We start from the raw sequence: 26,213 nt of genomic DNA, 5'->3' as shown, positions 1-26,213 counted from the left end.
AAGGCAGAAATAAAGATGTTCTTTGAAACCAATGAGAACAAAGATACAACATACCAGAATTTCTGGCACACATTTAAAGCAGTGTGTAGAGGGAAATTTATAGCACTAAATGCCCACAAGAGAAAGCAGGAAAGATCTAAAATTGACACTCTAACATCGCAATTAAAAGAACTAGAGAAGCAAGAGCAAACACATTCGAAAGCTAGCAGAAGGCAAGAAATAACTAAGATCAGAGCAGAACTGAAGGAGATAGAAACACAAAAAACCCCCCAAAAAATCAATGAATCCAGGAGTTGGTTTTTTGAAAAGATCAACAAAATTGACAGACCACTAGCAAGACTAATAAAGAAGAAAAGAGAGAAGAATCAAATCGACGCAATTAAAAATGATAAAGGGGATATCACCACCGACCCCCCAGAAATACAAACTACCATCAGAGAATACTATAAACACCTCTACGCAAATAAACTGGAAAATCTAGAAGAAATGGATAATTTCCTGGACACTTACACTCTTCCAAGACTAAACCAGGAAGAAGTTGAATCCTTGAATAGACCAATAGCAGGCTCTGAAATTGAGGCAATAATTAATAGCCTACCAACCAAAAAAAGTCCAGGACCAGATGGATTCACAGCTGAATTCTACCAGAGGTACAAGGAGGAGTTGGTACCATTCCTTCTGAAACTATTCCAATCAATAGAAAAAGAGGGAATCCTCCCTAACTCATTTTATGAGGCCAACATCATCCGGATACCAAAGCCTGGCAGAGACACAACAAAAAAAGAGAATTTTAGACCAATATCCCTGATGAACATCGATGCAAAAATCCTCAATAAAGTACTGGCAAACCGGATTCAGCAAAATATCAAAAAGCTTATCCACCATGATCAAGTGGGCTTCATCCCTGGAATTCAAGGCTGGTTCAACATTCGCAAATCAATAAACATAATCCAGCATATAAACAGAACCAAAGACAAGAACCACATGATTATCTCAATAGATGCAGAAAAGGCTTTTGACAAAATTCAACAGCCCTTCATGCTAAAATCGCTCAATAAATTCGGTATTGATGGAACGTACCTCAAAATAATAAGAGCTATCTATGACAAACCCACAGCCAATATCATACTGAATGGGCAAAAACTGGAAAAATTCCCTTTGAAAACTGGCACAAGACAGGGATGCCCTCTCTCACCACTCCTATTCAACATAGTGTTGGAAGTTCTGGCTAGGGCAATTAGGCAAGAGAAAGAAATCAAGGGTATTCAGTTAGGAAAAGAAGAAGACAAATTGTCCCGCTTGCAGATGACATGATTGTATATTTAGAAAATCCCATTGTCTCAGCCCAAAATCTCCTTAAGCTGATAAGCAACTTCAGCAAAGTCTCAGGATACAAAATTAATGTGCAAAAATCACAAGCATTCTTATACACCAGTAACAGACAAACAGAGAGCCAAATCAGGAATGAACTTCCATTCACAATTGCTTAAAGAGAATAAAATACCTAGGAATCCAACTTACAAGGGATGTAAAGGACCTCTTCAAGGAGAACTACAAACCACTGCTCAGTGAAATAAAAGAGGACACAAACAAATGGAAAAACATACCATGCTCATGGATAGGAAGAATCAATATCATGGAAATGGCCATACTGCCCAAGGTAATTTATAGATTCAATGCCATCCCCATCAAGCTACCAACGAGTTTCTTCACAGAACTGGAAAAAACTGCTTTAAAGTTCATATGGAACCAAAAAAGAGCCCACGTCTCCAAGACAATCCTAAGTCAAAAGAACAAAGCTGGAGGCATCACGCTACCTGACTTCAAACTATACTACAAGGCTACAGTAACAAAACAGCATGGTACTGGTACCAAAACAGAGATATAGACCAATGGAACAGAACAGAGTCCTCAGAAATAATACCACACATCTACAGCCATCTGATCTTTGACAAACCTGAGAGAAACAAGAAATGGGGAAAGGATTCCCTATTTAATAAATGGTGCTGGGAAAATTGGCTAGCTGTAAGTAGAAAGCTGAAACTGGATCCTTTCCTTACTCCTTATGCGAAAATTAATTCAAGATGGATTAGAGACTTAAATGTTAGACCTAATACCATAAAAATCCTAGAGGAAAACCTAGGTAGCACCATTCAGGACATAGGCATGGGCAAAGACTTCATGTCTAAAACACCAAAACCAACAGCAGCAAAAGCCAAAATTGACAAATGGGATCTCATTAAACTAAAGAGCTTCTGCACAGCAAAAGAAACTACCATCAGAGTGAACAGGCAACCTACAGAATGGGAGAAAATTTTTGCAATCTACTCATCTGACAAAGGGCTAATATCCTGAACCTACAAAGAACTCAAACAAATTTACAAGAAAAAAACAAACAACCCCATCAAAAAGTGGGCAAAGGATATGAACAGACATTTCTCAAAAGAAGACATTCATACAGCCAACAGACACATGAAAAAATGCTCATCATCACTGGCCATCAGAGAAATGCAAATCAAAACCACAATGAGATACCATCTCACACCAGTTAGAATGGTGATCATTAAAAAGTCAGGAAACAACAGGTGCTGGGGAGGATGTGGAGAAATAGGAATACTTTTACACTGTTGGTGGGATTGTAAACTAGTTCAACCATTATGGAAAACAGTATGGCGATTCCTCAAGGATCTAGAACTAGATGTACCATATGACCCAGCCATCCCATTACTGGGTATATACCCAAAGGATTATAAATCATGCTGCTATAAAGACACATGCACACGTATGTTTATTGCGGCACCATTCACAATAGCAAAGACTTGGAACCAACCCAAATGTCCAACAGTGACAGATTGGATTAAGGAAATGTGGCACATATACACCATGGAATACTATGCAGCCATAAAAAAGGATGAGTTTGTGTCCTTTGTAGGGACATGGATGCAGCTGGAAACCATCATTCTTAGCAAAGTATCACAAGAACAGAAAACCAAACACCGCATGTTCTCACTCATAGGTGGGAACTGAACAATGAGATCACTTGGACTTGGGAAGGGAACATCACACACCGGGGCCTATCATGGGGAGAGGGGAAGGGGGAAGGGGGAGGGATTGCATTGGGAGTTATACCTGATGTAAATGACGAGTTGATGGGTGCAGCACACCAATAAGGCACAAGTATACATATGTAACAAACCTGGATGTTATACACATATACCCTACAACTTAAAGTATAATAATAATAAATAAATTTAAAAAAAAATGCAAAACTTGCTCCTCTATATTAACAACAACAACAATAAACTGGCAAAAAGTGTGAGAATCACCTTTTTTGGACACTGAAAACTTAAAATCTTATAGCAACCAGGAGAGTGGCTTATTAAGAAAAAACAGCTGAATTCCAGTAAGAACAGTGAGTTGTGTGATGTTTTAATTTACCCTGTTCCATCCCTCACCTTCCAGCTCAGTAGGAGCCTTGAAAATAACAGCCTTCATTCCCAGTACTGATACTAAAGGGAGCACAATAGACCTCATTTACAAACAGTTGTAATTATTCGTTTTAACCTGTCTGATGGCTCCTTGAAAGACTGGCTCCAAAGGCTTGCCTTTATTGCACCTGACTTAGAACTTACCCAACGCTAAAGTGGCTACCTGAAAGCATTTGTCAAAAACACTTATCGGCAAATGGTTAGCTGCTACTGCCAGAAGCAATGGATAATAGTGCAAACAAATAGGCTAATCGAAGCTTAGGAGGAGAGAGTAGGAATAAGATGCTTTGTAAGTAAGGCTTCAAAAATCTCCAATAGATTCCTGAAAGCCTGGAAGACTCTGTGCAGGTTCAGGAAAGACCTGAGAAGACCATATACTTTCACCACTGGTTGACATTCCGGATCTGCAGAAGTAGGAAGTGAAGGCTGAAACAGAGCTGTAAACTGCCTGGCTGAGTAGTGAAGACCCTTCCAATATCTGCACAGAGCCCTTTTGGAAAGACTGGGAGACATTTTGGTTCCAGGCATTTGGTTCCAGGAAATCTCTCTCCAAGCCTTATTTAACCACAAAGCTAACAGGACAGAGACTTCAAAGGCCACACTGACAAAGGATACATACTTTATAAAACTCATTGAGAAAAGTCACTAAGCAAAAATAACTACAATAAGCAGCCACAACAAACTCTGGGGAGGGGAGAAAATCTGACTTCCCAAGTTGTCGTAATATTAAAAATGTCAAGGTTTCAGCAAAAACTTACGAGGCACGCAAAGAATGAAAAAGTATGGCCCATACACAAGAAGAAAGCAATCAGTTGAAATGGTCGCTGAGGAAGAGCAAACTTACTAGGAAAAGACTTTAAATCAGTTATTTAAACAGTCTGAAAGGACTAAGGGGAACTGCTATGGTTTAAATGTGTGGCCTTTCTAAAATACATGCTGAAACTTAATCCTCATTGTGGTAATAATAACAGATGAGGCCTTTGGGAAGTGATTAACTCATGAGGGCTCCACCATCATGAATGGGATTACCACCTTATAGAAGGGCTTGAGGTTGAAGGGAGTGCTCTCTTGCCCTTTCATCCGTATTGCCATATGAGGGCACAGTTTTTCATCTCTTCCTAAGGATGCAGCAACAAGGCACCATCTTGGAAGCAAAGAGCTGCCCTCACCAGACACCAGTCCTCCTGGCAGTGTGATTTTAGATTTCCCAGCCTCCAGAACCATAAGAAGTAAATATATTTATAAATTACTCAGTCTCAGGTATTTTGTTATAGCAGCACTAATGAACTGGGAAAATATGAGAACAACGTCTCACCAAATAGAGAATATTAATAAAAAATATATGCATTATAAAAATAGAACTAAAAGGAAATTCTGTAGTTTAAAAGCGTACTGAAATAACCTGATAATTTCACTAGAAGATCTAAGCAGCATATCTGAAGAGGTATAAGGAAGAATCAGTGAACTTGAAGATGAAGCCGTTGAGATTACCAGGTCTGAGGACAGGTAAAAACGAAGAAAAATGAACAGAGCTTAAGAGACTTCAATCAAACATACCATATTATGCATATTGAGAGTTCCAGAAGAAGAAACAGATAAAGAGGCCATTTTCAATAATGGATAACAGTTAGACATTAGATCGGCGAAGAAGTAGGTGATTTGAACAACGCTGTAAAGGAACTAGACCAAAAAGACACCTATAGCACATTCCATCCAATAACAATGGAATATACATTTTTCTCAATTATATATGGAACATCCTTCCAAAATACCATGTTAGGCCACAAAACAAACTCAATAAGTTTAAAAACACTGAAATAATACAGAGTATATTTTCCAGTAATAATGGAATAAAATTAGAAGTCAAAAACAGAAGGAAATCTTAAATATTCAAAAATATGTGGAAATTAAACAATATACTCTTAACAAATGGGAAAAGAAGAAACCACAGGGAAATAGATAATACTTTGAGATAAACAAAATAAAAATACAACGTACCCAAACCTATAAGAAGCAACAAAAGCAGTGCTCAGAGGGAAATTTATATCTGTAAACATCTACATTTAAAAAAGAAGGTCTTGTCAGTAACCTAAATTGCCACCTTAAGAAACTTGAAAAAAAGGGAAAATGAAACTCAAAGCAAATAGAAAGAAAATAACAGTAAAGATTAAATAAATGAAACAGAGATTAGAAAACAATAGAATCAATAAAAACAAACTTGGTTAACATAATATCTTCCTTTACTTTAAAATATAAAGACACAGTTTAATTAAAATTAAAATATATACCATGGAAGCACTAATAATAAGAAAAGTAGAGTGAATATATTTATTAATATCAGGCAAATAGATTTCAAGAAACGGGTCATTATAAGAGAAAGGGGACATTTTCTACTTATAAATGGTCAATTTATTAAGAAGACACAACAACCTTTTTTTGTTCATGCAAACTGTTAGAGCAAAATATAATAGACATGGTGGCTTATTTATTTCTCACCCTTCTGGAGGCTGAGAAGTTATCCATGATCAAGGCACTGGAAGATTTGATGCCTGGAAAGGACCCAATTTCTGGTTCAGAGATGGTGACTTCTCATTGTGTTCACACATGGTAGAAGAGACAAGGCGTCTCTCTGGGGCTTCTTTTATAAAGATACTAATCACCTCCCAGGAGCCCCACTTTCTAATACCAGCCCCTTGGTGAGTAGGTTTAACCATATGAATTTTGGGAAAACACAATCATTCAGACCACAGCACAGTCCTAAATGAGAATGAACTAAATAACAGTGTTCAAAATATATAAAGCAACAGTTTACAAAACTAAAAAGAGAAATAGGCAAATTTATAACTATAAATATTTTAGCCATCATTCCATCATTGGTGTAAACAAACAAAAAAGCAAACTCAAAGTCTGGAGAACATGAACAATTATTAACCAGGTTGGTATCATTAACATTCATGAAACACTAAACCTCAACACAGCAGAATATGTGTTCTCTTAGGTAGTTGCTAAGATTGGTCATAAAACAAGTCTCAACAAATCCAAAGAATTAAAAATTAGAGTTTATAAAAACTTTAAACTTCTTATTCATAATAAAACAAATAGGCAAGCTACATACTGGGAAGAAATATTTGCCCTATTTATATCTTTCTAAGAACCTGTATCTAGACAATATAAAACACTCCTAAAACTCAGTAATAAGAAAAAACCCAATTTTTAAAAAGGCAAAAAATTTGAATAGACACTTCATAAAGGATGGACAGTAAACACATGAAAAAGAGCTTACCATCATTAGTAATCAGGGATATGCAAATGAGATATCCCACAGAGTAGTATAAACCTAAAAAGACTGACAATCTCAAGTGTTGATGAGGATGTGGAGCAATCAGAACTCTCATGCAGTGCTAAAAGGAATATAAAATGTTATAACCAATTTAAAAATCTCTGGAAATGTCTTACAAAATTAAACTCCTGCCGCCACTCTGACCCAACCCTCCTAATCCCAATTATCCAACAGAAATAATAATTTTTTTAAAAGTCTAAAAACAGTTATACAGGCCTGGCACGGTGGCTCAAGCCTGTAATCTCAGCACTTTGGGAGGCCGAGGAGGATGGATCACGAGGTCAGGAGATTGAGACCATCCCGGCCAACATGGTGAAAACCTGTCTCTACTAAAAATCCAAAAATTAGCTGGGCTTGGTGGTGTATACCTGTAATCCCAGCTACTTCAGAGGCTGAGGCAGGAGAATTACTTTAACCAGGGAGTCTGAGGTTGCAGTGAGCCGAGATTGTGCCACTGCACTCCAGCCGGGCGACAGAACGAGACTCTGTCTCAAAAAAAAAAAAAAAAAAAATTGTACAACATGTTCACAGAGCAGTTCTATTCATAAAACCCCCAAGCTAGAAACAATCCAAATACTTACCTATAGGCGAATGAATAAACATGAGATACTGCTGAGTGTGGAGAAGAACAAACTAATAATACAAAAGGGACCTGCACAGGTAGGGGTGAGAAATAGGTGACGTGGTAGAGATTGACTTTGTAGGGGTTCAAGACAACTTCTAGAGTGACAAATAATCTGTATCTTAAAAGCTTTGTGGGTTATATGGGTGTGTGCAATTTGTCAAAAGTAATGTAACTGCACTCTGAAAATCTCTACATATCACCATAAATAATAAAAAGAGAAATCCTTCTTGGAACAAGATAGGTACAAATAAATGGAAATTTCTCTCTTTTTTGCCGACTTACATATAGTTTTCTCTCACTTTTAAGGTTAAACCAGGGACAAAATGAAAAATGAAAAACTCTTGGTAAGGGAAAATAGTAATATTAAGCAAGTTGACAAATACCTTAGAAATTCAACTTAACATGGTGTTGCTTTTGAATTCCTATAGTTTTATGCTGCAGTGATGGAAGTGATGGAAGTTAGAGTTTATTCAATATACTTCATGTTTCAAGAATGCATGGTTATTGAAGAGACATTTTATCATTCCCTAACACCTGCAGAGGCTAATAACCCACTCCATTTGTATCTTTAAAGTTCTTGGTGGATAAGCAGAAATGAGGAATATTTAAAAGTTCTTTGACTTCTCACCTGCTGACTCTTAAGTGTAAGGAGAATCTTTAATCAAATAAACTGTAATTCTTTGGGGATAATATTTTATATTTTTTTGCTAATGTTGAGGTGGTTTCCGATTCATTTAAATGAATGCTGACATTCTGAATTGATCTTCAATATTCTATGAGAAATTAATTATTGATAAAACTTTTCTTATTAAAGTCTAAGGTTTTCGTTCTGGCAAGATGATTTCTTGGTGGAGACAGCCCACTGCCTTTCCCATACTGATACCAGACAGTTACTCCCCCTTTTAAAACTTCCAGTAAAGTATGAATAAAACCACCTTGTTTGATATTTTCAATACAATTGAGATAGCATATATTTTGCAAAAATATTGTATTAATAGTAATCTAATATCACAGAAAAATATCAGAATACAAATTATGAAAATAGGCAATGAAGTCCTATTATTACTAGTTTTTTTCCTACATTTTGTCTTATGGGAAAGAGTTTCTTTTTTTTTTTTTCACCAAATGCCTTGCAGATTTTTTCTAGCATTCTCTCTGGGTATGTACTTCTCAATCCCTGGTTGTCAAATGTGTGATGATCAGTGATACAGTGAAATCAGAAAAACCTGCTGTGAATTATGGCTGTGCTATACTATCACAGACCTAAAAGTAAAAGCTAAAATTATAAGACTTCTAAAAGAAAACATGTGCTAATATCTTTGCAACCTAGGGTAGGCAAAGATGTATTAGGGGAGTTTTATTTTATTTTATTTTTAAAACATAGACTTGGAAGACTTTTACATTCATCTCCCATTCTGCATATAAACATGCCTTCTGATACAAGGAATCACTGTTTTGGCTTGGAAATTCAGCTCCTCTCCACTCTTATTCATGTGATTGGCATGGAGCCCTGCTCACAAGGACTGGTGGTGGACATGCGGAACAGATCTAAGCCAATAAAGGTGTCCCATTCCTTGGTACATCTTGATTTGTTCAGGAATGGGCAGGTGACCTAAGCCAAGCCAATCAGAGTAAATCTCTCTTCACATAGCATTACCAGAGCAGGAGGTATTATATAAAGACTCCGCCTCTTCTTAGTTGGGTTTGACTAGGTTTGCAAGTCCTGTAAGCTCTGACAGGCATTTTCCAATCATGAGGAAAGAGCCCTTTGATTACAGATACAGCATAGAGGAAGTGGAGTTAAGAGACAGAATGAATGAAATTAGATATGGATGACATTGTTTCAGCCTTTGTTTCCAGCTGGGCCTGATGTCAGATGTACCCTTGGACTAGTCAGTGGCTGGAAACAATGTATTCCATTTTTTGCTTGAGGCTACATTGAATTGGATTTTTCTATGCAACTGAAAGTATCTGCACTAATATTATCTATGACACAGAATTAGTAAGATGCACTCTTGTAAGAATATCTAGAAATCATTTTGTGATATGGCTATGTAGTAAAATGGGGGAAAGTTAGTATTTTAATCCTCTATCACTTATTGGCTGTGTAATCTTTTATTTTTAACTTTATTTATCAAGTGTTTATTCCCTCTCAGGCACTGTGAGGGTAATTTTAGACATTTTATCAAATTTCTTCCTTCCAACAATCCAATAAAGTAGTTATTTTTAACTCATTTCACAAATAAGGGACCCAGGGTTCAGAGAAGTTATACAACATTCTTCTCGTAACATAACAGGTAAATAGCACAGGCAGGATTTGAATCCCTGTGTATATTACTCCCAATATGTGCTATTGGTTATCACTTAATATCTCTGAGTAGTTTTCATCTGTAAATTGCAAACAATAACATTTCCCACTATTAATATATTACAGCCTTATTGTAGGGCGAAACCATGCAAGTGCTTTATAAGCTACAAATGACTGTGTCATTTTTGCTATTTTGTTATTTTACTTTCTAAGATACAAGGTCTCACTCTGTCATCTAGACCGCAGTGCTGTGCCATGATCATGGCTCACTGCAGCCTCAAACTCCTGGGCTCTAGCAATCCTCCCACCTCAGCCTTCTGAGTAGCTGGACTATAGATGCATGTCCCCATGCCCAGGTAGTATTTATTTTTTATTTTTCATAAGATGAGGTCTTGCTACGTTCCCCAGACTGTTCTTGAGCTCCTGACCTCAAGAAATCCTCCTGCCTTAGCCTCTTAAAGTGTTGGAATTACAGGTGTGAGCCACTGCACCCAGCCATGTTCACATTTATTAAACCAGATTTAAATGCAGTGATTAACAAGATTGTTTCCATCCTATGTGTAGTTCATTGATATTTGAGCCCCAGGAAGATGTCTATAAAAGGCATTGTTAATATAAATGTATAATTTTTGACAATTTTCATTTTTCATCTTTGACTTGCTGACCTACAGATCCTCACCCTATTCCTTCGAAGTAAAGAGCACACAAGTTTAGCTAGCTTTTTAAAAGCATATTAACTTTCATGGCTCCCATTTCTCATGCAAGGAATCAGGGCAGAGGGAAGGTGGGAAGAGTGGGAGTCAATACTTGCAGAGAAAAATACAGGTCATTTTAGTGGAAGGGGAGACCAACCGTAAAAGATGGAGAGCTGAAAAAAAATATGTGATTAAAAGAGTAGTCTAGCTGTTCTCGACGTGGACTAGATCATAAAGTTATCCATGCATCTTTTCAAAAAATACATATAATTGGGTTGCACCCTTGATCACTGAAATCAGATTTCATGACTGGGGCACATGGTATTTTCTTTAAAGCTCCACAGGTGATTTCAATGTGCAGCTAGGCTGGATGGCCCCTAGGATAAAGCAGGAAAAAGTGACACTTTTCTTTATGTAGTTGTATATATTTTTATGTGTTTCAATAATTTATTTACCTATTAATAAACTTACTAATGTGCATTTATTCACTCATTCCTCGTTTTAAACAGTGAATCAATTATCTACCTATTCATCCATTTATTCAGCCACTCATTTATTTGTTCACTGATTCATCCTCTTACTTAGCTAGCCAGTGACCTAGTCAACCCATGGATATTTATCGAGTGCCTAAGCCCTGTGCTTTTAGAGATATAAAAGTGAACATGACAGATGAGGTCATTGCTTCATAAAACTACCAGTTGGTTATGGCAGTGTTTCTCAGAGTGAGTGTAACAGTGCTAAGAAACATTACTTCTTTGGCTTATGAAAAGATATTTTGAGAAACATTTGCTTATGGACTAATTCTGAAGTTATGGAAACTTTTGCTTTAATATTACTTGCATGGAATGGTAATATCTCTATGTCACTGACACATTTAAGGATACTGGAAATTCTAATTTTAAATTTGCTGAAGTGAGATGATGACTGATGAAAAGAAATAATGCTGAATTACCACTTCCCTCCCACTTTATACCAAATAAAGTTCAGCTTAATATTTTCAGCTTAAAGATAAAAGAGAATGATTATAAGTAGCTTTGGTTCAATTCTTAGTTCCTTTTCTATTTGCAGATATCTCTAATCTTCATTAAAAGGCTCATTTATATATCTTTTAACCTGTTCAATTAAAACTTCTCTAACCTCCCACCTTATCCAATTGAGCCAAATTTGGAGTTGATATGCTCTGTTTTAGCTGCTACTTATTTGTTTGTACTGATTCACTGAGCCTTAATATAGCTCATGTTAACAAAGTCCATGGTTACTGTTTTGAGTGAGAACAGGATATAAGTACTACATGTTCTTGGACATCAATAGCAGCTTGATCTTTCTCAATTGCTAAATCCCATAATTGTTAAAGATGTTTTACTCTGAGGGAATAGTGTACATTTTAAAGTGGTTGTCTTTACTTTTTAAAAAACGATTTGTCAAATGTCATCACAAATGAGCAATGTCCAGATTGTACCAATTTTATACGTTCTTAAATTTTTAAAACTTCCCACTTTCATGTGTAATTTCCTGGAACAGGGGCTTCCCAACTGAGTTGCTAGAAATGTCCATGATAGGTGCTATGGCCTTGACAGCTTAAGCTAGTTAGAATTATTTTGGCTTACTTTGCCTTCATGAAATCCGTAATTTTTAAATGTCAGTATTTGTTAAATAATTTTTAGTGTAAGCATAATATAAGTACATATTAAGTTTCTTCCAATGGCAAAAAATGATACAAAAAAGTAAAAATCTATCACCTTCATTTTTCCACTATCAATCCATTCCTTAAAAAGTTAACTACTGTTATTTCTTAAGAACATCTGGAGATTTTATATGTAGATCATATCGTAGCCTAGATTACCTCAAAAAGTTAAGGAAGAAAGAGAGAATTTATCTAACCAGTCTCTACCTCCAATTGATCAAAAGTTTACGCAACAAATTGTAACTCCCCTAAACTTCCCGGTTGAGCATACATGGGTGCTGGACAGTGTCTGCTGGGGAAGCCTCAGGGCAGGACATGAAAGGTGTTTGGTAGGGATCTGAAGTGAAATATTGTCAAATTAAGCCTCATCCTCCATGAAAGCTTTTGCATTTTCCACTGCCCAGTGAGAAATGCAGAAGGTTTCGTGAGGAAAAAGAGTCAAATGAGCCTAAGCGTCTGAAGTGGTACATAGAGATGTTTAACGTATTTTGTATGTAAAGGTGTGTGTGTGTGTGTGTGTGTGTGTGTGTGTGTGAATTTAAGTACTGAAAAACAATCTTCTTTTTTCAACTTTTGTTTTAGCTTCAGGGGATACATGTGAAGGTTTGTTACTTTGGTACATTGAGTAATACTAAAGTTTGGATTACAAATGACCGAGGTACTGGGCATAGTATCTAATTTTGTTTCAACCCTTGTCAACCTCCCCACCTCCCCACTCTAGTAGTCCCCAGTTTCTACTGTTGCCAACTTTGTGTCCATGAGTACCCATTATTTCAGTTTTCTACATATGACTAGCCAGTTTTTCCAACACCATTTATTAAATGGGAAATCCTTTCCCCACTGCTTGTTTTTGCCAGGTTTGTCAAAGATCAGATGGTTGTAGATGTATGGTGTTATTTCTGAGGACTCTGTTCTGTTCCATTGGTCTATATATCTATTTTGGTACCAGTACCATGCTGTTTTGGTTACTGTAACCTTGTAGTATATTTTGAAGTCATATAGCATAATGCCTCCAGCTTTGTTTTTTTTGCTTAGGATTGTCTTGGCTATACAGTCTCTTTTTTGGTTCCATATGAAATTTAAAGTAGTTTTTTTTCTAATTCAGTGAAGAAAGTCAATGGTAGCTTGATGGGAATAGCACTGAATTTATAAATTACTTTGGGCACTATGGCCATTTTCACAATATTGATTCTTCTTATCCATGAGCGTGGAATATGTTTTTCCATTTGCTTATGTCCTTTCTTATTTCCTTAAGCATTGCTTTGTAGTTCTCCTTGAAGAGGTCCTTCACATCCCTTGTAAGTTGGATTCCTAGGTATTTTATTCTCTTTGTAGCAATTGTGAATAGGAGTTCACTCATGATTTGGTTCTCTGCTTGTCTATTACTGGTGTATAGGAATGCTTGTGATTTTTGCACACTGATTTTGTATCCTGAGACTTCACTGAAATTGCTTATCAGCTTAAGGAGATTTGGGGCTGAGACAACAGGGTTTTCTAAATATACAATAATGTAATATGCAAACAGAGACAATTTGATTTCCTCTCTTAATTGTGAATACCCTTTACTTCTTTCTCTTGCCTGATTGCCCTTGTCAGAACTTCCAATACTATGTTGAATAGGAGTGGTGAGAGAGGGCATCCTTTGTCTTGTGCTGGTTTCAAAGGGAATGCTTCCGGTCTTTGGCCATTCAGTATATTGGCTGTGGGTTTGTCATAAATAGCTCTTATTATTTTGAGATATGTCTCATTAATACCTACTTTATTGAGTGTTTTTAGCATGAAGGGGTGTTGAATTTTATTGAAGGCCTTTTCTGTGTCTATTGAGATAATAATGTGTTTTTTGTCATCGGTTCTGTTTATGTGATACATTACGTTTATGGATTTGCATATGTTGAAGCAGCCTTGCATCCCAGGAATAAAGCTGACTTGATCGTGGTGGATAAGCTTTTCGATGTGCTGCTGGATTCAGTTTGCCAGTCTTTTATGGAGGATTTTCGCAAAAATGTTCATCAGGGATATTGGCCTGAATTTTCTTTCTTTGTTGTGTCTCCACCAGGTTTTGTTATCAGGATGATGCTGCTCACATACAATGAGTTAGGGAGGAGTCCCTCTTTTTCTATTGTTTGGAATGCTTTAAGATGGAATGGTACCAGCTCCTCTTAGTACCTCTGGCAGAATTCTGCTGTGAATCCCTCTGGACCTGGGTTTTTATTTGTTTGGTAGGCTATTAATTATGGCCTCAATTTCAGAACTTGTTATTGCTCTATTCAGGGATTTGACTTCCTCCTTGTTTAGTCTTGGGAGAGTGTATGTCTCCAGGAATTTATCCATTTCTTCTAGATTTTCTAGTTTATGTGCACTGAGATGTTTATAGTATTCTCTGATGGTAGTTTGTATTTCTGTGAGATCAGTGGTGATACCCACTTCATCATTTTTTATTGTGTCTATTTGATTCTTCTCTCTTTTCTTCCTTATTCATCTGGCTAGCAGTCTATTTTGTTAATATTTTCAAAAAACCAGCTCGTGGATATATTGATTTTTTGAAAGGCTTTTTGTGTGTCTGTCTCCTTCACTTCTTCTCTGATCTTAGTTATTTCTTGTTTTCTGCTAGCTTTTGAATTTGTTTGCACTTGCTTTTGTGGTTCTTTTAGTTGTGATGTTTGGGTGTTGATTTTAGCTCTTTCCCATTTTCTCCTGTAGGCATTTAGGGCTATAAATTTCCCTGTAAACACTGCTTTAGCTGTGTCCCAGAGATTCTGGTATGTTGCATCTTTGTTCTCATTGGTTTCAAAGAAGTTATTTATTTCTGCCTTCATTGCATTATTTACACCATACTCATTCAGGTGGAGGTTGTTCAGTTTCCATTTAGTTGTGCAGTTTTGAGTGAGTTTGTTAATTCTGACTTCTAATTTGATTGCATTGTGGTCTGAGAGACTGTTATGATTTCTGTTCTATTGCATTTGCTGAGGAGTGTTTTACTTCCAATTATGTGGTTAATTTTAGAATAAGTGTTATGGAGAATAATGTATATTCTGTTGATTGGGGGTGGAGAGTTCTGTAGATGTCTATCAGGTCAGCTTGGTGCAGAGCTGAGTTCAAGTCCTGAATATCGTTGTTAATTTTCTGTCTCCTTGGTCTGTCTAATATTGATAGCAGGGTGTTAAATTATCCCACTATTATTGTATGGGAGTCTAAGTCTCTTTCTAGGTCTCTAAGAACTTGCTTTAAGAATCTGAGTGGCCTGGTGGTGCCAGGATGGCCGAATAGGAACAGCTCCAGCCTCCAGCTCCCAATGTGAGTGACACAGAAGATGGGTGATTTCTGCATTTCCAACTGAGGTACCAGGTTCATCTCACTGGGCCATGTCAGACAGTGGGTGCAGGAGAGTGGGTGCAGCCTAATGAGCGAGAGCTGAAGTGGGGCAAGGCATCACCTCACCTGGAACGTGCAAGGGGGAAGGGAATTCCCTTTCCTAGCCAAAGGAAACCATGACACACAACACCTGGAAAATCGGATCACTCCCACCCTAATACTGTACTTTACCAAGGATCTTAGCAAATGGCACACCAGGAGATTATGTCCTGCACCTGGCTCAGAGGGTCCCATGCCCACGGAGCCTCGCTCATTGCTAGCACAGCAGTCTGAGATCTAACTGCAAGGTGGCAGCGAACCTGGGGGAGGGGTGCCCACCATTGCTGAGGCTTAAGTAGGTAAGCAAAGTGGCCAGGAAGCTCGAACTGGGTGAAGCCCACTGCAGTTCAAGGAGGGCTGCCTGCCTCTATAGACTCCACCTCTGGGGACAGGGCATAGCCAAACAAAAGGCAGCAGAAACCTCTGCAGATTTAAATGTCCCTGTCTGACAGCTTTGAAGAGAGTAGTAGTTCTCCCAGCATGGAGTTTGAGATCTGAGAATGGACAGACTGCCTGCTTAAGTGGGTCGCTGACCCGTGAGTAGCCTAACTGGGAGACAACCCCCACTAGGGGCAGTCTAACACCTCACACCTCACACGACCAGGTAGACCTCTGAGATGAAGCTTCCAGAGGAACAATCAGACAGCAACATTTGCTGTTCAGCAATATTCACTCTTCTACAGGCTCTGCTGCTGATACCCAGGCAAACAGGGTCTGGAGTGGACCTCAAGCAAACTTCAACAGACCTGCAGCTGTGGGTCCTTACTGTGAGAAGGAAAACTAACAAACAGAAAGGACATCCACACCAAAACCCCATCTGTACATCACTATCATCAAAGATCAAAGGTAGATAAAACCACAAAGATAGGGAAAAAGCAGTGCAAAAAAGCTGAAAATTCTAAAAATCAGAGCGCTTATCCCCCTCCAAAGGAATGCAGCTCCTTGCCAGCAGCAGAACATAGCTGGACAGAGAATGACTTTGATGAGTTGAGAGAAGAAGGCTTCAGATGATCAAACTTCTCCAAGCCAAAGGAGGAAGTATGAACCTAGTGCAAAGAAACTAAAAACCTTGATTAAAACATTCGACAAATGGCTAACTAGAATAACCAATGTAGAGAAGTCCTTAAACGACCTGATAGAAATGAAAACCATGACATGAGAACTATGTGACAAATGCACAAGCTTCATTAACTGAGACTCGATCAACTGGAAGAAAGGGTATCAGCGATTGAAGATCAAATGAATGAAATGAAGGGAGAAGGGAAGTTTAGAGAAAAAAGAGTAAAAAGAAATGAACAAAGCCTCCAAGAAATATGGGACTATATGAAAAGACCAAATCTACGTCTGATTGCTGCACCTGAAAGTGATGGGGAGAATGGAACCAAGTTGGAAAACATTCTGCAGGATATTATCCAGGAGAACTTCCCCAACCTAGCAAGGAAGGCCAACATTCAAATTCAGGAAATACAGAGAACACCACAAACATACTCCTCGAGAAGAGCAACTCCAAGACACATAATTGTCAGATTCACCAAAGTTGAAATGAAGGAAAAAAATGTTAAGGGCAGCCAGAGAGAAAGTTCGGATTACCCACAAAGGGAAGCCCATCAGACTAACAGCATATCTCTCAGCAGAAATTTTACAAGTCAGAAGAGAGTAGGGGCCACTATTCAACATTCTTAAAGAAAAGAATTTCAACCCAGAATTTCATATCTAGCCAAACTAAGTTTCATAAGTGAAGGAGAAATAAAATCCTTTATAAACAAGCAAATGCTGAGACATTTTGTCACCACCAGGCCTGCCCTACAAGAGCTCTGAAGGAAGCACTAAACATGGAAAGGAACAACTGGTACCAGCCACTGCAAAAACATGCCAAAATGTAAAGACCATCGATGCTAGGAAGAAACTGCATCAACTAATGAGCAAAATAACCAGCTAACGTCATAAAGACAGAACCAAGTTCACACATAACAATATTAACCTTAAATGTAAATGGGCTAAATGCTCCAATTAAAAGACACAGACTGGCAAATTGAGTGAAGAGGCAAGACCCATCAGTTTGCTGTATTCAGGAGACCCATCTCATGTGCAGAGACACACATAGGCTCAAAATAAAGGGATGGAGGAAGATCGACCAAGCAAATGGAAAACAAAAAAAGGCAGGGGTTGCAATCCTAGTCTCTGATAAAACAGACTTTAAACCAACAAAGATCAAAAGAGACAAGGCCATTACATAATGGTAAAGGGATCAATTCAACAAGAAGATCTAACTGTCCTAAATATATATCCCCCAATACAGGAGCACCCAGATTCATAAAGCAAGTCCTTAGAGACTTACAAAGAGACATAGACTCCCACACAATAATAATGGGAGAATTTAACACCCCACTGTCAGTATTAGACAGATCAATGAGACAGAAAGTTAACACAGATATCCAGGAATTGAACTCAACTCTGCACCAAGTGGACCTAATAGACATCTACAGAACTCTCAACCCCAAATCAACAGAATATACATTTTTCTCAGCACCACATCACACTTATTCCAAAGTTGACACATAATTGGAAGTAAAGCACTCCTCAGCAAATGTAAAAGAACAGAAATTATAACAAACTGTCTCTCAGACCACAGTGCAATCAAACTAGAACTCAGGATTGAGAAACTCACTCAAAACTGCTCAATTACATGGAAACTGAACAACCTGCTCCTGAGTGACTAATGGGTACATAACGAAATGAAGGCAGAGATAAAGATGTTCTTTGAAACCAATGAGAACAAAGACACAACATACCAGAATTTCTGGCACACATTTAAAGCAGTGTGTAGAGGGAAATTTATAGAACTAAATACCCACAAGAGAAAGCAGGAAAGATCTAAAATTGACATTCTAACATCACAATTTAAAGAACTAGAGAAGCAAGAGAAAACACATTCAAAAGCTAGCAGAAGGCAACAAATAGCTAAAATCAGAGCAGAACTGAAGGAGATAAATACACAAAAAAACCCTTTAAATACACACAAAAAAACCCTTAAAAATCAATGAATCCAGGAGCTGGTTCTTTGAAAAGATCAACAAAACTGATAGACTGCTAGCAAGACTAATAAAGAAGAAAAGAGAGAAGAATCAAATAGATGCAATAAAAAATGATAAAGGGGATATCACCACTGACCCCATAGAAATACAAACTAACATCAGAGAATACTATAAACACCTCTGTGCAAATAAACTAGAAAACCTAGAAGAAATGGATAAATTCTTGGACACATACATTCTCCCAAGACTAAACCAGGAAGAAGTTGAATCCTTGAATAGACCAATAACAGGCTCTGAAATTGAGGCAATAATAATAGCCTACCAACCAAAAAAACACCAGGACTAAGTGGATTCACAGCCGAATTCTACTAGAGGCACAGGGAGGAGATGGTACCATTCCTTCTGAAACTATTCCAATCAATAGAAAAAGAGATTCTTCACATCCCTAACTCATTTTATGAGGCCAACATCATCCTGATACCAAAGCCTGGCAGAGACACACACACAAAAAAGAGAATTTTAGACCAATATCCCTGATGAACATCAATGCAAAAATCCTCAATAAAACACTGGCAAACTGAATCCAGCAGCACATCAAAAAGCTTATCCACCATGATCAAGTGGGCTTCATCCCTGGGATGCAAGGCTGGTTCAACATATGCAAATCAATAAACGTAATCCAGCATATAAACAGAACCAAAGACAAAAACCACATGATTATCTCAATAGATGCCGAAAAGGCCTTTGACAAAATCCAACAGCCCTTCATGCTAAACTCTCAATAAATTTGGTATTGATGGAAGGTATCTCAAAATAATAAGAGCTATGTATGACAAACCCACAGCCAATATCATACTGAATGGGCAAAAACTCGAAGCATTCCCCTTGAAAACTGGCACAAGACAGGGATGCCCTCTCTCACCACTCCTATTCAACATAGTGTTGGAAGTTCTGGCCAGGGCAGTCAGGCAGGAGAAAGAAATAAAGGGTATTCAATTAGGAAAAGAGGAGGTCAAATTGTCCCTATTTGCAGATGACATGATTGTATATTTAGAAAACCCCATGGTCTCAGCCCCAAATCTCCTTAAGCTGATAAGCAACTTTGGATACAAAACGAATGTACAAAAATCACAAGCATTCTTATACACCAATAACAGAGAGCCAAATCATGAATGAACTCCCATTCACAATTACTTAAAAGAGAATAAAATACCTAGAAATCCAACTTACAAGGGATGTGAAGGACCTCTTCAAGGAGAACTACAAACCACTGCTCAATGAAATAAAAGAGGACACAAACAAATGGAAGAACGTTCCATGCTCATGGATAGGTAGAATCAATATTGTGAAAATGGCCATACTGCCCAAGGTAATTTATAGATTCAATGCCATCCCCATTAAGCTACCAATGACTTACTTCACAGAATTGGAAAAAACTACTTTAAAGTTCATATGTAACCAAAAAAGAGCCCACATTGCCAAGACAATCCTAAGCCAAAAGAACAAAGCTGGAGGCATCACACTACCTGACTTCAAGCTATCCTACAAGGCTACAGTAACCAAAACAGCATGGCACTGGTACCAAAACAGAGATATAGACCAATGGAACAGAACAGAGCCCTCAGAAATAATACCACACATCTACAGCCATCTGATCTTTGACAAACCTGACAAAAACAAGAAATGGGGAAAAGATTCCCTATTTAATAAATGGTGCTGGGAAAACTGGCTAGCCATAAGTAGAAAGCTGAAACTGGATCCCTTCCTTATATCTTATACAAAAATTAATTCAAGATGGATTAGAGACTTAAATGTTAGACCTAAAACTATAAAAACCCTAGAAGAAAACCTTGGCAATACTATTCAGAACTTAGGCATATGCAAGGACTTCATGTCTAAAACACCAAAAGCAATGGCAACAAAAGCCAAAATTGACAAATGGGATCTAATTAAACTAAAGAGCTTCTGCATAGCAAAAGAAACTGCCATCAGAGTGAACAGGCAACCTAGAGAATGGGAGAAAATTTTTACAATCTACTCCTCTGACAAAGGGCTAATATCCAGAACCTACAAAGAACTCAAACAAATTTATAAGGAAAAAACAAAAACAAAAAGAAAAACATGGGCAAAGGATATGAACAGACAGTTCTCAAAAGAAGACATTTATGCAGCCAAAAGAAACATGAAAAAATGCTCATCATCACCAGCCATCAGAGAAATGCAAATCAAAACCACAATGAGATACCATCTCACACCAGTTAGAATGGTGATCATTAAAAAGTCAGGAATCAACAGGTGCTGGGGAGGATGTGGAGAAATAGGAACACTTTTGCACTGTTGGTGGGACTGTAAACTAGTTCAACCATTGTGGAAGACAGTGTGGCAATTCCTGAAGGATCTAGAACTAGAAATACCATTTGACCCAGCCATCCCGTTACTGGGTATATACCCAAAGGATTATAAATCACGCTGCTATAAAGACACATGCACACGTATGTTTATTGCAGCACTATTTACAATAGCAAAGACTTGGAACCAACCCAGATGTCCATCAATGACCGACTGGATTAAGAAAATGTGGCACATATACACCATGGAATACTATGCAGCCATAAAAATGGATGAGTTCACATCCTTTGTAGGGACATGGATGCAGCTGGAAACCATCATTCTCAGCAAACTATCGCAAGAACAGAAAACCAAACACTGCATGTTCTCACTCATTGGTGGTAATTGAACAATGAGAACACTTAGACACAGGAAGGGGAATATCACACACTGGGGCCTGTTGTGGGGTGGGGGACGGGGGAAGGATAGCATTAGGAGATACAGCTAATCTAAATGATGAGTTAATGGGTGCAGCACACCAACATGGCACATGTATACATATGTAACAAACCTGCATGTTGTGCACATGTACCCTAGAACATAAAGTGTAATAATAATAAAAAAAAGGATCTGAGTGCTCCTGTATTGGGTGCATATATATTTAGGATAGTTAGTTCTTCTTGTTGCAATGATGCCTTTACCATTATGTAATGCCCTTCTTTGTCTTTTCTGATCTTTGCTGGTTTGAAGTCTGTTTTATTGGAGACTAGAATTGCAACCTCTGCCTTGTTTTTTTTTTTTTTTTTTTTTTTTTCTGCCTTCTATTTGCTTGGTAAATAATCCTCCATTCCTTATTTTGAGTCTATGTGTGTCTTTGCATGTGAGATGGATCTCCTGAACACAGCACACGATGGTTCCTGACTCTTTATCCAATTTGCTGGTCTGTGCCTTTTAATTGGGGCATTTAGTCCATTTACATTTGAGGTTATATTGTTGTGTGTGAATTTGATCCTATCATTATGATGCTAGCTGGTTATTTTACCCATTAGTTGATGCAGTTTCTTCATAGTGTCGATGGTCTTTACATTTTGGTATGTTTTTGCAGTGACTGGTACCGGTTTTTCCTTTACATATTTAGTGTTTCCTTCAGGAGCTCTTGTAAGGCAGGCCTGATGGTAACAAAATCCCTCAGCATCTGCTTGTCTGTAAAGGATTTTATTTTTTTCTTTGCTTATGAGCTTAGTTTGGCTGGATATGAAAATCTGGTTTGAAAATTCTTTTCTTTAAGAATGTTGAGGCCGGGTGTGGTGGCTCACTCCTGTAATCCCAGCACTTTGGGAGGCTGAGGCAGGCAGATCATGAGGTTAGGAGTTTGAGACCAGCCTGACAAACATGGTGAAACCCTGTCTCTACTCTCAATACAAAATTAGCCAGGTGTGGTGGTGGGTGCCTATAATCCCAGGTACTCAGGAGGCTGCAGCAGGAGAATCACTTCAACCCAGGAGGCAGAGGTTGCAGTGAGCTGAGATCATGCCACTGCATGCCAGTCTGGGTGATGGAGTGAGACTCTGTCTAAAAAAAAAGGTTGAATATTGGCCCTTACTCTTTTTTGACTTACGGGGTTTCTGCAGAGAGATCTGCTGTTAGTCTGATGGGTTTCCCTCTGTGGGTAACCTGATTCTTCTCTCTGGCTGCCCTCAACATTTTTGCCTTCATTTCAGCCATGGTGAATCTGACAATTATGTCTCAGGGTTGCTCTTCTCAGGGAGTATCTTTGTGGTGTTCTCTGTATTTCCTGAATTTGAATGTTTGTCTATCTTGCTAGGTCGGGGAAGTTCTTCTGGATAACATGCTGAAGAGTTTCCAACTTGGTTCCTTTCTTCCATCACTTTCAGGTATGCCAATCAAATGTAGGTTTGTTCTTTTCACATAGTTCTATATTTTTTGGAGACTTTGTTCATTCCTTTTCATTCTTTTTTTCTCTAATCTTGTCCTCACACTTTATTTCATAAAGTTGATCTTCAATCTCTGATATCCTTTCTTCTGCATGATTGATTTGGCTATTGATACTTGTGTATGCTTCACAAAGTTCTCATGCTGTGTTTTTCAGCTCCATCAGGTCATTTATGTTCTTCTCTAAACTGGTTATTCTAGTTAGCAGTTCCTGGAACCTTTTATCAAGGTTTTTAACTTCCTTGCATTGGGTTAGAACATGCTCCGTTAGCTCGGAGCATTGGGTTAGAAGATGCTCTTTTAACCCACCTTCTGAAGCCTACTTCTGTCAATTCGTCAAACTCATTCTCTGTCCAATTTTCCTCCCTTGTGGGCTAGGAGTTGTGATCCTTTGGAGGAGAAGAGACATTCTGGTTTTTGAAATTTTCAGCCTTTTTGCATGTTTTTTTTTCCTCATCTTCATGGATTTACCTACCTTTGGTCTTTGATGTTAGTGACCTTCAGATGGTTTTGCGAGAGGGTCCTTTTTGTTGATGTTGATGCTACTGCTTTCTCTTTGTTATTTTTCCCCCACCTCATAGTCAGGTACCTCTTCTACAGGCTGCTGGAGTTTGCTGGAGGTCTGCTCCAGACCCTGTTTGCCTGGGTCCCACCAGCAGATGCTGCAGAACAGCAAAGATTGCTGCCTGCTCCTTCCTCTGGAAGCTTCATCCCAGAGGGGCCATTGCCAGATGCCAGCCAGAGCTCTCCTGTATGAGGTGTCTCTCAACCCCTTCTGGGAGGTGTCTCCCAGTCAGGAGGCATGGGGGTTAGGGACCCGCTTGAGGAGGCAGTCTGTCCCTTAGCAGAGCTCCAGTGCTGTGCTGGGAGATCCATTGCTCTCTTCAGAACCTGCAGGCAGAAATGTTTAAGTCTGCTGAAGCTGCACCCACAGCTGCCCCTTCCCCCAAGTGCTCTGTCCCAGGGAGATGGGAGTTTTATCTACAAGCCCTTGACTGGAGCTGCTGCCTTTCTTTCAGAGATGCCCTGCCCAGAGAGGAGAAATATAGAGAAGCAGTCTGGCTACAGTGGCTTTGCCATGCTTTGGTGGGTTCCACACCCAGTTCTTACTTCCCGGTGGCTTTGTTTACACTGTGAGGGGAAAACTGCCTACTCAAGCCTCAGTAATGGTGGATGCCCGTCCTGACACCAACCTCAAGCATCCCAGGTAGACTTCAGACTGCTGTACTGGCAGCAAGAATTTCAAGCTGGTGCATCTTAGCATGTTGGGCTCCATGGGGGTGGGATCCACTTAGCAAGACCACTCGACTCCCTAGCTTGAGCCCCCTTTCCAGTGGATTGAATGGTTCTGTCTTGCTGGCATTTCAGGTGCCACTGGGTTATGGAAAAAAAACTCCTGCAGCTATCTCAGTGTCTGCCCAAATAGCCATTCAGTTTTGTGCTTGAAAACCAGGGCCCTATTGGTGTAGGCACCCAAGGGAATCTCCTTGACTGTGAGTTGCAAAGACCATGGGAAAAGTGTAGTATCTGGGCTGGAGAGCTTTATCCCTCACAGCGTGGTCCCTCAAGCTTCATTTGGTGAGGGGAGGGAGTTCCCTGACCCCTTGTACTCCCTGGGTGAAGGACGCCCCACCTGCTTCTGCTTGCCCTCCATGGGCTGCACCCACTTTCTAATCAGTCCCAATGAGATGAACTTGGTAGCTTAGCTGGAAATGCAGAAATCACCCACCTTCTGCCTTGGTCTTGCTGGGAGCTGCAGACTGCAGCTGTTCCTATTCAGCCATCTTGCTAGACTCTCCAGTTTGTTTTCTCATAGCTATATACTGAGTAATGAGATTGCTGGGTTGAATAGTAGTTCTAAGTTCTTTAAGAAATTGTCGACCAGAGGGCGGAGCAAGATGGCCGAATAGGAGCAGCTCCAGTCTCCAACTCCCAGCGCCAGCGACACAGAAGACCGGTGATTTCTGCATTTTCAACTGAGGTACTGGGTTCATCTCACTGGGGAGTGCCCGACGATCAGAGCTGGTCAGCTGCTGCAGCCCGACCAGCGAGAGCTGAAGCAGGGCGAGGCATTGCCTCACCTGGGAAGCGCAAGGGGGAAGGGAGTCCCTTTTCCTAGCCAGGGGAACTGAGACACACAACACCTGGAAAATCGGGTAACTCCCACCCCAATACTGCGCTTTAGGAAACAGGCACACCAGGAGATCATATCCCACACCTGGCCGGGAGGGTCCCACACCCACGGAGCCTCCCTCGTTGCTAGCGCAGCAGTCTGTGATCTACCGGCAAGGCAGCAGCGAGGCTGGGGGAGGGGCGCCCGCCATTGCTGAGGCTTAAGTAGGTAAACAAAGCTGCTGGGAAGCTCGAACTGGGTGAAGCTCACAGCAGCTCAAGGAAACCTGCCTGTCTCTGTAGACTCCACCTCTGGGGACAGGGCACAGTAAACTAAGACACACAGACACCTCTGCACAGACGCAAACGACTCTGTCTGACAGCTTTGAAGAGAGCAGTGGATCTCCCAACACGGAGGTTGAGATCTGAGAAGGGACAGACTCCCTGCTCAAGCGGGTCCCTGACCCCTGAGTAGCCTAACTGGGAGACATCCCCCACTAGGGGCAGTCTGACACCCCACACCTCACAGGGAGGAGTACACCCCTGAGAGGAAGCTTCCAAAGCAAGAATCAGACAGGTACACTCGCTGTTCAGAAATATTCTATCTTCTGCAGCCTCTGCTGCTGATACCCAGGCAAACAGGGTCTGGAGTGGACCTCAAGCAATCTCCAACAGACCTACAGCTGAGGGTCCTGACTGTTAGAAGGAAAACTATCAAACAGGAAGGACACCTACACCAAAACCCCATCAGTACATCACCATCATCAAAGACCAGAGGCAGATAAAACCACAAAGATGGGGAAAAAGCAGGGCAGAAAAGCTGGAAATTCAAAAAATAAGAGCGCATCTCCCCCGGCAAAGGAGCGCAGCTCATCGCCAGCAACGGATCAAAGCTGGACGGAGAATGACTTTGATGAGATGAGAGAAGAAGGCTTCAGTCCATCAAATTTCTCAGAGCTAAAGGAGGAATTATGTACCCAGCGCAAAGAAACTAAAAATCTTGAAAAAAAAGTGGAAGAATTGATGGCTAGAGTAATTAATGCAGAGAAGGTCCTAAACGAAATGAAAGAGATGAAAACCATGACACGAGAAATACGTGACAAATGCACAAGCTTCAGTAACCGACTCGATCAACTGGAAGAAAGAGTATCAGCGATTGAGGATCAAATGAATGAAATGAAGCGAGAAGAGAAACCAAAAGAAAAAAGAAGAAAAAGAAACGAACAAAGCCTGC

The sequence above is a fragment of the Macaca thibetana genome, chromosome 12, assembly GCF_024542745.1.
Source record: "Macaca thibetana thibetana isolate TM-01 chromosome 12, ASM2454274v1, whole genome shotgun sequence".
Taxonomy (NCBI): Eukaryota; Metazoa; Chordata; class Mammalia; order Primates; family Cercopithecidae; genus Macaca; species Macaca thibetana.
This window is presented reverse-complemented; position numbering follows the sequence as displayed.